The following is a 12,307-nucleotide window of genomic DNA, read 5'->3' as shown; positions in this document are numbered from 1 at the left end:
TTGTTATACATAGTTCTCAGAGGAATTGTGACAAAAATGAAGTATTTTGGTCTAGTACCAAGCCCATCCTGATACAATGTTGCAAATTTCATCAGTTCTATGTAGAAGAGAAGAATAACTTAAACTCAAACAATGCTGTGTGATTGGTTCAGTTTATATATGACTTTTTAAATTTCCATGGTTAGATATTTAAAATCCTAGTGACTCTTTTTCAGGATTAAAAAATGCACTCTGTTTAGATCAAGAGTTGACTTGGGGATTCTTGAAAGGAAAAAACGGTCAGTTTGAAACTCATGAAAAAGAGAAAAAAGTCACTTTCATAATTTCCAAGATGCAGTTCAGATTATTTTAGGCTCCTACAGGGAGAAGAAATTCAAAAAAGGAACACTGAGTGGCCTTGAAATTCTTGGAGCTGGAGAGGACGTAAGTCACAGTTATACCTGGGGATGAAGGCCCGATTATGGGCTGGATTGTGGCTCTACCGAGACTCCACCCCATTTGAACTGGACTTTTAAATTCCGGTTGGAAAGGCCGTGGGCAGATCTTTTGTTCGTCCATCCCACAAGAAAGAGGTTTATTAAGGATGTAGAATGCACTACCTGGGTTAGTGATTGAAGCAGAGGCCATGTCAACATTTAAGTATAGGTTAGATAGGTGGCTGAAGGAAAGAGGAATAAATAGATATGGAAACAGGGCGGGCACTTGGGATTAAGGCGACTGTTGATGTGGAGGAGAAGCACCAACATAGACTAGTTGGGCTGAATGGTGAGTTTCCATATAATTGCTTAGTTATTCTATATAATTCTACATAAAAGGTGGTATATCGGAGGGAGTTCCTGGGCTTCCCAAGGACTTTTCTCTCTTCATGCCTTTGAAAGGCCTCAGTGAAACTCACATCTGCTGAGACCTGGCATGAGTCTCTTCAGGGCCTTCTGAAGACCCTAAACCTTTACTTGAGTAATGTAATCGATCCCAGAGGGGACCAACTACCTTCTTTAGTTAGAGTTTAGTTTAGTTCTCCTGTGAGAGGCAATCCAATAATGTATTATAATATATCCCTGTTTGGGTTGCCAACTCTCCTGGATTGTCCGGGAATCTCCTGGAATGGAGGATTGGTCTCCCAGGCACTTACTGCTGGTAACCTGGGAAAAAAGTACTTCACATTCCTGGTTTGCACTTATTTACTTTCACTTCTCGTGGGTCAGAGACAGGCCCAAATGCGGTAACAATTAACTCAATTTATTGATTCCCTGCCTCAAATGAGATCCGCTCTGTGATTCTAGGGCTAAATGACAGATGAGCATACCCAGAATACTGCTAGAATACACCCTATCCATTTTAGAGGCAACCAGCATGCAGTTGCAAAAGGTGCTTCGTATGTCATTTGGTAAATCTAGTAAGTTGCTTTCCTTCATTCCACGACTACTCTGTTGACAGAGAATAAGTTGGCAGTTGAAACGGTGCATCGCAAAAAAATCCACTTAATATATTTATAATATAATGTCATTAGGAAAATGTTACATTTCAGGAAAGAGAATTTCAAAATTGTAGAGGAACATTTAAATTTATCCTTGGAAAAAGAATGTTAATCCCGTTCTGAATGGCAGGAAATAAGTTAGGGATAGCATTGAAATTGCACAGCCTGATTAACTGACAACGCTGTTTCTCTGATTTTGAAAGACAATTTTATTATCTCAGGCGCTAGGCCCCAAGTATTTACTCTTGTGTTTAAGCAACCTCTGAGTTTTAAAATCAGAAACAAAGATTAAACTACAATCCAAGTTCTGCAAATTGTATGCATTACCTACTTGTGCAGGTTGCATTAAAAACTGTGGGGGAAAAACGCAATAACATTTGCAAACTGCAGGCAGATGTCATGTGATCATGTCCAGTGAGTGGATGTCATGTGATCGGGCATCACGTGATTGGACCTCCAGGAATACGTCAAACCAGAGTTGGAAACCCTAATCCCTGTGGAAGTATACAATATACCTGTAGTATGTTAAATACAGCATAGCTGTACTGTTGAAATAGAGCAGGGTGACAGGCCTGGTCTACATCTGGTCAACATCTACTATTCCAGGAAAGAGAAGAGGTCCCTGAGGAGCCAGTCATTCAGATGGAGCTAATATCTAAGGAGGCAAGGCAAATCAGGTACTAGTTGGTTCAGGAAAGGTTGACTTGGAGGTGACTAAGACTGTATTTAAAGTAACTGCATAGACACTAGAAAATAAAACTGTAGAAATGATGAATTTTTGCAAAAAATAACAATAAAAATTGTAGGTACTTTGTTTAAGAGCTAGGGAGAAGGTTCCTGTTACCTGTTACTTCTTTGGGTCCTTTCTACCCTTCTTACTGAAGGTTGTTTTCTGCAGTAAGAAGATTGTTTACTGAACATGTGCATTAGATCACTCTCATGGGCAAATCTCAAATCCCATACTTTTAAGGCTATCTATCTTAATCTTGAGATCTAGATAAGTTTTTGGTGGCATATCCAGGATAATGAAATCGAGAACTCTTTTAGTCACTGGATTTATACTATGCCTTCATAGGAACCTTCATGTCTTTGATAAGCAAATAAAGCATCACAAGTTCAGACCACTTTTTAAGTTTAAAACCATTAAGCAAATTTATTTAACAAAAGACAAACAAGTAACAGTCATATAAGACCGTTATATATTTGCAGTAGAAAGTCTTCTATTTAACTCCTGAGTGGTCAAAAGAATAAAAACATCTTGGCTCTTAATTTTTGTGGGAGTTGTCCCGATCTCCTGGCAGAACTTCAGTGGGAGATCAGCGGAACCCCCAAAGAAATGTATGTTTTCCAGTATTTAAAAAGAAAGACTTGTATTTATATAGCGTCTTTCACGAACGCAGGATGTCCCAAAGCACTTTACAGCCAATGAAGTACTTTTTGAAGTGTAGTCATTGTTGCAATGTACGAAACGTAGCAGCCAATTTGCGAACAATAAGGTCTCACAAACAGCAATGAAATAAGTGACAAGATAATCTGTTTTTAGGTGGCGGTTGAGGGAGGCCAAGACATTGGGGAGAACTCCCCATCTCTTCTTCGAATAACGCCATGGGATCTTTTACCTGAGAGGTCTGACCTAGTTTTAGTTTCTCATCCGAAAGATCACTTTACACCCTTTCTCTGATGGTCCTGCCAATCACCTGTCGAAGTTGTGGCAGGAGATGCCTACAGAAATTGAGGCCCTTCAACTCTTAAGAACTAAGCAAATTCTTTACAAATAACTACAAAATAGGATGCTGAGGCTAATTGTAGCATCCTCATCGCTGCATCAGCTGAGATCAGCTTACACTGCAGAACACAAAGATTAACCTGGGACCTTTCTGGTCTGTAAGGCTCAGTACCATACCACACAGTGCATTTACCACTGAGTACAATAATTCTAATAATAATTGTTTTCAAAATAAATTCTGAAAAGCCTGTGTGGAATAACACCAATAAAAGTTAATTTTGATGATCAAACCAAAGTAATAATATATCCCAGGTAGTGAATATTGAGTCAATTATGTAATTATATTATTATCAATGTTATAGCTTTTGAAAAGTTCAATATAGATCAAAAATTGCTTACTCATGTTTAGCAAATAAATATTCCAGGAGGAAAACTGACAGGTGTGAATAATGGTGTGAACATTAAGCCTTTGTGCCATTGGAGAATTGGTTGTAATATGAGTCATGAGAAGACCCAGGGAAATTAGCCCTCGCACTCGGGCCTGTACCCTTGCCACCTCAAACCGCCTACATATTCACAGAGTGGAAGATCTTCTAATTCCTGTAATGTCATTGTGGGCATGTGGACTGAGAGCCACATGTGTACAACCATTTGTCCTTCATGTGACTGCTGTAAAAAGAGACATAATGAATCACTCTCTTAACCAAAGCAACTATTACTTGTTCCACACTGGGACTCAGATGACAGATTTAGTGTTGTTCCACTACAGCAGGAATTTGGGAAGTACCAGGGCTGCAAAAAATCTCAATTTGCACTGAGACTACCTTATCCTGAGCAGTGGAGCTCTGAAAATGACAGATTAAAAATCTTCATACAGACAGGTCCTCACTGTCTGCTGGTTGATTCAGAAAGGTGGCTTGTGGCCTAAAAGTGTCTGGGCCTGAAATTCTGCCCTGGCTCAGGGGGCACCTGCAGCATGACAGCCAGAGGGGGGCTGGAAGATGAGGCAGAACCCAGTTCTGCCAGGATTCCGCCCTGTGGAGAGAAGGCTGAGAAATTCCGATGGGAGGAAGAGGAGGCCAAACTTGATGAGTTTTAAAGGGGCATATTCTTTATGGAAAAGTTTTGCAGGATCTTTTTTATTTTTTTGCCAAACAGATGATTTCTATCAGAATGTGTCATGTTGCAAAACCATCAGTGCGATATTACCGTTTCAAAAAAGACATCAGACTGTTCTCTCCCCCGGTTTAAAATAGTGGCTCTTTAAATGAGGAAAACTCTTAAAATGAAAGAATACTTACATATACATGGCACCTTAAAACTTCCAAGATGTCCCAAAGTGCATTACAGCCAATGGAATTACTTTTGAAGTGCAGTTACTTGTCCTGAAATTCCTGGAGCCCCATTCCACTACCATAAGTGCAGCAGGGCAGGACTGCTGCCAGCCAGGCTTCCCTCATTCGAGCCCAACTCCTGTGAATGAGGTCATTTGCATTACCTGCACCATTTCCTGGTGCTCCCTGAGGCATCTACCCCACAGAGGGCCAGAAATTGTGGAGAGGCATCTTACCGTTCCATTGAAGGGAGCAGGCCATTCCACCAAAGAGCAACAATTAATTTTTGTTTAGTACTGATCCATCTTGCACTTGCCATTAGGAAACCGACACTGTGGGCCCCACTTCCGCCAGGATGTTATCCTGGTACACAAGTATACCTGCATCAGGCAGGTATACTTTCCACGGGGGGGGGAGGGGTGCAAAGGAGGCAGAGGTGGCCAGATTCGTAGCGGATGATGTCATCCAGCCAGTTTCATCTCTTCTTCTGATATTAGCATGGGAAGGTGGTCACAAGAAAACAACTTCCCTTAGAATCTCTCATCATGAAAGAAAAGGGATTGGAGACTTGGACCTGCCCAAAATTCTGCACCTCCCCATCAGGCTTACACTTCAGAAGCACCCCAATAGGCCCAGGGATTTCGGGCCTACAATTGCTATGTAGGGGCCTTGGTTTAATGTCTAACCCAAAAGGCAGCACTCCTTCAGTATTGCACTAGGTATCCGCCTAGATTATGTGCTCAAATCCTGGAGTAGAGATTGAACCCACAACCTTTTGACTCAGAGGTAAGACTGAACTGAAGGTAAGACCAACTGCACCATTAAATGGAACGAACTGACACACCACAGCAACTGTTGCCTATGGTAACTATATCTTCCAGGTACTGAAGATACAATGTTAAAATCTGAAGAGTCTGTGGAAATAAGTAATTAGAATGCAACAAAGATAAAGTGAGGTCAAAGAGGGGGAATTAACAGATGGTACAAAATTGTCAAACTTGATCTCCTGGCAATAGATTGTTTCAACTGCAAACTTCCTGAATTCTATAAATGCCAACAGAGGGTGCTGTTAAAGTGGCTATTGTGATGAATCACACCATTTTAACAACAGACAAACATGAATTTGTAACCAAATAGAACAAAATTACCATTGCATCACCAGCAAATGCATCATCTTAAAGCTACAGTGCTTCATAAATTGCATTATACGGCAAAGCAATTTATTTACCAAAAATCCATCTTAACAGCCTCTTGACATATAAGCTCCTCTGTAATGGAGATTGCTAACTCATGCTCTCACTTTTGTTTACAAAGTGTCCTGACACTAGTACTCTGATTGGGAACAGCTAGAATCTCATGGGCAATGTCATTATACTTTGTAAAGAAAGACCAGAGCAAAAATTATCGATCTGCATCAAAAGTATACACAATATTGAAAACTGAATGCAAGATGATCACAATTTTTGGTTCGTTAGTGAATTTATTTTTCTGAATCAGTCTCAAAATCTCATAAAACAGTTGATGGGGTTTAGTAGCTTTAAAGATAAGGCAATATATTGAATAGCGAATGTGCGGAAGTAGCCCTAAGCTACATTATTGAAAATGGGAAAGATATTAAAAAGATTCTTAATGATGCCTATTCACATGCTTTAGAAAATGAGTACCACGCCGAAGCCTTGACAGTTCATTAAACATAGGACTGTGGATGTGTGCAAAGCCTCATCTTCCCGCTGGCATTTTGACATATTTATGGTGCTTGCTGATGGCTGGCTGTTTGCTCTAGTTCACCATGTCCTGCCAACAGCTTATCTGTCTAGTGAAGGTGACAGTTTGTCCAGGTCTTTCTCGGCAGCATTGGGCTTGCGTTTGACCCTCAGTGCTGAGATGTAATGTGATTAGAAGCAGCTCCTGTGTCCACAAGATAAAAGTAATCCCACACTAAGGATGACGGCTGTGAGGAAGCACAAGGGAGGCTGTCAATGTTCCTGAGGCTGACAGCCCCTGCAGAGCTGCCCTTGTGCTACGGATGTGCCAGTAATTCTTCAATTTGGCATCTGGTGCTCTGTAATTGTCAAGTGGCATTGTCCTACTTGTAAGGGACTTTAAAACCTTATTTCGTTTGTCTTTGATTAAACACCTCCGTTAGGTAAAATGTTCCTGGAATCGGCGATAAAAGCGAATACTACATGTTGGAGGTTGCACCATGTTTCTTAATGGTTATTTTAATCACATTCATGCCATCAGCTAATGGAGCTTCCAATGTCAGATATAGTTGGCATTTGATGCAGAACAATCTGTTTCTGCGGGTCTACGGTTGCTGTTAAACATTGATAGTAAAACAAAACTCCACACCATGTCTACTTCCACCGTCTTCTGTTTTGTTTCTGTTCATATAAAAGATGTAAATAAATTGCTTCAAATGATTTTACATTATACATGGGCCAATTTTGCAACTGCAAAGGAAAACTTATAGCTTTAATAATATGTATTTTCATGGTAGTCAGTAAGAAGGGATGCCACGACTTTAAGGCACTATGTAGCCAGAGGGGACTAAATGGCACAGTGAAAATGGGAAATATTTGGACAATATATTTAGATCATCCTGTTTCTGTAAACATTGTACTTGTCGTCTTCAATCAAATCATGTGGAATTAAGTAGAAATGTCACATAAGGCAGACATTGGCTCTCTAAATAAAATGAGGCGCATGTAGCATCTGTAAGAAAGGTACAAACACCAGCTGTCCAATAAAGGAGGAGGGGGGTAGCTTGTTTATTGTTGTGGGGATAGGACACTGATTCTACTGAGTGACTTGATTAATGGCTGGGCTTTGGCCTGTCACTGAGTTTTGTCTTCGTCAAGAAAAATGAAGCTCAAACACCTTGTAGAGGGTGTCCTATTGATGCAAACTGCTCTCGTTTGCCATTGTCTGTCACTGCTGATGGATAGTGCAGCAGATTGATTGGCCAGTCTCAACAGCCATCCATCAGCATCATCTACAGGGATTACAATTCAGAAGATATTTTATTCTATTAAAATTATTATCAGATATTGACCTCCCAGCTAGAAATGTTTTTTCCAAAAAGAGCAGCTTGTGTCACGTTGCAATCGAAACGCAGTTTACCAGAGAACTGATACAAGTAAAGTGCTACATCTTTGCAAGTTTTCCAACAAGTACAGTTGTAACAGAAAGCAGTCAGAATAGATCCTCTTTATCCTTCAGAAGTCATTGAAAATTCACAATCTGTTGGCGGTGCTAAAAGGAAAGCTGGATAATAGTCATATATTTGCGCAGCTGCAGCTTCAGACTAGTAATTTTTCAGTAAATCCTAATTAAATCAAACTCTCTTAATATTGAAAATCAACATAATTTTAAGTCACAGTGGACCAAAGTCTGCTCCCATCAGCTCCATTGGAAACACACATGAATTTAGCTGAGGAGAAGGGTTTGAGTCAAGCTCTTGTCCTACAACATGGTCCTGAACCGCACTGAAAACAAAGGAGTCAGATGAATAAACCCAGTGCAAGATCACTGTTGATCTGATCTAAATGCTCATGACATTTATTACACTATAAAAAATTTGAACTGTACTTTTAGCAGCCCATATCAGCAGGTATGTACCAAACAATCTATTGAATTGCCCTGAGCTGATGTAATTCAGGATCGTTTGATTTTAGGTTTCGTGCAACCATAAAATCAAAGTATAGTCATTTTTTTTTAATATCACAACCCCATCCTTCGATTAAGGGGATAAGAAAATTGCAAAAGAAAAGCCACGTGTTCAAATTATAAATGGATTCCATGTAAGTCAGGAACAGGGATGCCATTACCTGGAGTTGTAGCAATGAAAGTAACAGGAGACTAGGTAGCATAGTGGGTTAAAACATTATGCTTTCAGCTTGGGTGGGGGGGGGGGGGGAGAAGAGGTCAATTGCAATTAACAACAGGGTGCAGACAGTGGCAGCTGTGACTCATGAGTCTGACCCTGGCGGCTGCTGGGAGCATAGGAAGACTTGCACTGGGCAGCCCAGACTGAGGGGATAAAAATGCTCTCTCTCTTCCAGCTGTTAAAGGTTGTAAGTAAAATGTATTAGGCATTCTGAACTCCCTACAGCAAAAATTAAAACAAAAGTCATCTGTAACTCAATAATAATTGAGTAATCTCAGAATAAATTAGATGAAATGGGGGCAAGACAGGGTGGAGTTAGATCAATGCATAAAAAAAGGATAATGAAAGAGATCAGGATAGGTTTAAGGTCTCCTTAATAAGTGCATACAGAGAAATTTCATACAGTCATGTAAAGTGTTCAAGAACACACAGCAATCAAGAAGGATGGAGGGGCAGTAAAGTTGGAAGTCTTGCCTTATATGTCAAGGACATGGGAGGTTAAGTTAGTCAAGCAAGCAGCGCAGAAAAAGCATAGTATGGAATTCTCTGACGAAGTCTGTGTAATGAGACAAGGGCTATATCAACATTTAGGGGTTCCTACTGACTGCCAAACCAGAATTAGGCGAACTCATTACTTTATGATGAAAGAAGATGGGCCAGCAAGGAAAGGAAATTTGTATTAATGAGGTATTTCAATCAGTCCAACATAAATTGGAAGTGCCCAAGTGGAAATGACACTAAACTCATCAATGTAGTGCCTGATACTAATCTGGCTCGGTGTGTTAGGGAGCCCATGAGACGTAATGTTCTCCTGAACTTGGTTCTTGTGGGTAATTCCAGACCCTTATTCAAGGGCAATTAGGGATGGGCAATAAATGCTGGCCTTGCCAGCGACACCCACATCCCATGAACGAATTTTAAAAAAGGGAGAAGAAGTAATTGAACTCCTAGCTGATAATTACTACAGCAGGATAACATTCAACCAGACTTGGAAAACAACACAGGCACATGACCAAACCCTAGTATACAACTTTAGATGGGTAAACCTCAGAAGTATGCTGATTGAGTTGGTAGGAGTAGGAGTACTCCTCCAGGCTCCACAAAAATGCTACGAGCCGCTGTTGGCTCTGGCTCGCATCCCTCGGCCTCGCCTCGCACCTACCCTCTCCCAGCACCTACCTGCAGTTGCCACTGGCATCCCAGCCGGCCAACATTGCTGTGGCCCAAAACCGGCGAGCTGCCTCATGATGAACACTTGATGCTCGCAGCTCGCCGGCCGGATTCAAATAAGGTTCAGGCCTCAAAATTGATGCGGCCTTTTCGCTGCCAGAACGGGAGGCTGTAGCTTCATTATAGGAGGGTTACAGAAGCCTATAATGAGTCATTTTAACTTATATCGTTGGACGAAAAATGGCTGATAGCGAATCAACTGCCCATTTTACACCCCGTCCGATTGGAAAAGAAAATTCGTAGATGACAGAATAGCAAAATAAATTCATTATGGAAGATAGTGGGCCTGAATTTCCATGGATTGTCCCGATCTCCAGCCATAACTTTGGCAGGAAATCAGCGGAACCATGGAGACATGGAATAAATAGCCGTTTACACCATTGCTCCGGGGGTTTCACTGATCTCCCACTGAAGTTATGGCAGGACATTGGAAGAACCCCCATAGAAAGTGGGAGCCAGTGTACATTGGAAACAAAAATATGAGGCATGCGTACTCCATGGGTGGGATAGAAGTTGCATTTATATAGCATCTTATCATACCCTCAGCATGTCCCAAAGCACTTTGCAGCCAATGGATTACTTTTGAAGTGCGGTTTCTATTATGTAGGCAAATACCACAACCAATTTACAAACAGCAAGATCCCAATAATAGCAAACAGATCAATGACCAATTAATCTGTTTTTAGTGGTGTTGGTTGAAAGCGGAATGTTTGCCAGGATATCAGGAGAACTCTCCTGCTCTTTTTCAAATAATAAGGTGTATTTTACGTCCATTTGAGCAGGCAGACTGGACTTCGGTTTAACATCTCATCCAAAAGCGGGGTAGAATTTCTGCAATGGTTCCCCAATCTTCCACTGTAACTGTTGTGGAAGATTACAGAAACACCAGAGAAACCAACGGTAAATGGCTGTTTACACCGTTACTCTGGGTTTTTTGCTGATGTTCTGACAAAGTTGTGGAGGGAGATCAGAAGAACCCCTGTGGAAATTTCAGGTGAACACCTCCAGCAATACAACACTCACATAGTAATACATTGAAGTATTAGACATAATTATCTGCTTATGTCTGTAGTGGGATTTAAACCCAGTAAACTTATGACTCAGAGGTGAACACTTTTCAGCTACTTGTCTTGTGATTCTACTGATTTAATGTTGAGCCCTGAAATTTTACTGAGAGAGCCTTAACAATGATCTATGGATTTTGTGGCAAACAGAAAGTGCTATTATTTTTTAAACTGTGAAACCTAGATGTTGGGGTGGGCCCATAATGCAGGACATCACGAAAATAGTGATTAGATAACATCAGGCTTGGGTTTAAAAACCTACAGATGATACATATCTTGGCCTGAGAGCAGGATATGTTGTTGGGGCCAAGCAGCGGGGGGCCTTCACCTTGTATACTTGATCAGGGGCACCTTGATATTCAGACTGGACAGAATAAAAAACAATGTTCCATTTCCTGCTCATTTGACATCTTTTGCAATGATGAGGGAAAAGAGATATGAAACAAAACAAAAAAAATCATTGGCCTAGGAATTGCTTTAAGCCTGAGAAGAGAGGAGGAGAAAAGCAGCCTTTGTGTGCTGCACGTGCTTTATGTTCCATATGTGATGAACAGCAAATGCAACACGCAGTGCACATGGTAACATCATGAATGTGATACGTGTGCATTTGGGACCTAATTTTCAGTGCGAAGAACACTCTTTATATCATTTTTCTGGGGTTTCCACAGCTCTTCTGCTGAAATTACAGTGGATGAGTGGAAGAATCCTCATGAAAATTCACCCTCTTCATTCTTTAATATAGATAACAACAAGTTATATTTGTATAGCGACATTCATATAGGAAAATGTCTCAAGGTGCTTAACAATGTGAAGAAAGAGGACAACAAGCAGGAATGAGAAAGATTAAGGAGGGGTGGGTGTTGAAAACTGAGTCAAAGGAAGCAGAGGGTTCAGAGGTGGGAGGCGATCACTTAGGTTGGAATAGATGAGGCTGTGGAGGGATTTTTAAATGAGGACAAGGATCCTGAAATCAATAACTGGGGAACAAGGAGTGGTGAAGTTTGGCAAGAACATGAGTAATGGGATTGTACAGTTTGGAGTGTGAATGGGTTCAGGGTGCAGAGTTTTGGAGTAAGATTTTGAAAGCTTGAGGAGGACATTCAGGAAGTCAATGCTTACCACAATGAAGGCATGGATTACTGCACTGGAGGCAAAAAGGTAGGGCTTTAAACAGCCATGTTACTGACGAGGGAAAATAAAAGCATTACTGAATGCAAATGGTTTCTGGAAAAAAATTGGGCGCAAAGGAGACAATGGTTGATAGACACGGATAGAAATAAACGTGTATACATCACATGACAAAAACTGAAATTATATCATGAAGGTTTAGTTCATAGTTTGATGCAGGAAAATGTATTACCCTCTTTAGTTATTTGCTTTTTGTTAATTCACTGCACATAATAGTGTTATTCCACACTGGAAAATCCAGTGTTTTTCAACTTTTAAGAAATAAAGAATGAACTTGCATTTATATAGCACTTTTCATGACCTCAGGACATCACAACTTTATAGCCAATTATGTATTTTTGAAGTGTAGTAATGTTTGTAATGTAGGGAAACAAGGCAGACAATTTGCTCAAACAGCAA

At 40.6% G+C, this 12,307-nt stretch overlaps 1 long non-coding RNA gene across 4 annotated transcripts in view; it reads right to left on the bottom strand.

The window, feature by feature from the left end:
• The window catches only part of LOC137339941 (uncharacterized), a 192,083-nt gene that overhangs the window by 132,331 nt on the left and 47,445 nt on the right, over positions 1-12,307 (bottom strand). The window contains exon 3 of one of the 4 annotated variants that reach the window (XR_010966660.1): positions 5,998-6,921. The exons of the other annotated variants lie outside the window; for them this stretch is intronic. This is a non-coding gene — a long non-coding RNA (uncharacterized lncRNA). Of the gene's footprint in view, positions 1-5,997; positions 6,922-12,307 lie in introns of those variants that run through there. 4 annotated transcript variants of the gene reach the window in all.

Source organism: Heptranchias perlo, chromosome 2 (genome assembly GCF_035084215.1).
Source record: "Heptranchias perlo isolate sHepPer1 chromosome 2, sHepPer1.hap1, whole genome shotgun sequence".
NCBI classification, from domain to species: Eukaryota; Metazoa; Chordata; class Chondrichthyes; order Hexanchiformes; family Hexanchidae; genus Heptranchias; species Heptranchias perlo.
Note: the sequence above shows the minus strand (reverse complement) of the source record. Positions and strands in the feature narration are given on the sequence as shown.